Here is a 346-nt window from a genome sequence, read left to right on the forward strand (position 1 = left end):
TTCGAACAGCTCCGGTGTCCCCATTATTTCCGATTTACGGCTAAAATAAATTTTTCTAATTTTTTTCAATTACATATTCTTGCTTAGATAACTTTTTTACATAGGGATTAAGCATTTAGAACGACATGTTGTTTAAAATAATGGTACTTTACTCTTGTGATTTTTCGGTTTTTTTGGATTATTTTGAAAAATAAATTTTTGTAATTTTTTTAAATACGATATTCGTGATCAGTGAACGATTTCACATATGGATTAAGCATTTAGAATCGTGCGGACGCGTTATTAAAAAAGTTTACTCGATGCGATGGGACTTTAAAAAGTTTGTGAAAATTTTCATATTGGGAAA

The sequence above is a fragment of the Megalopta genalis genome, unplaced genomic scaffold (genome assembly GCF_051020955.1).
Source record: "Megalopta genalis isolate 19385.01 unplaced genomic scaffold, iyMegGena1_principal scaffold0563, whole genome shotgun sequence".
Classification (NCBI taxonomy): domain Eukaryota; kingdom Metazoa; phylum Arthropoda; class Insecta; order Hymenoptera; family Halictidae; genus Megalopta; species Megalopta genalis.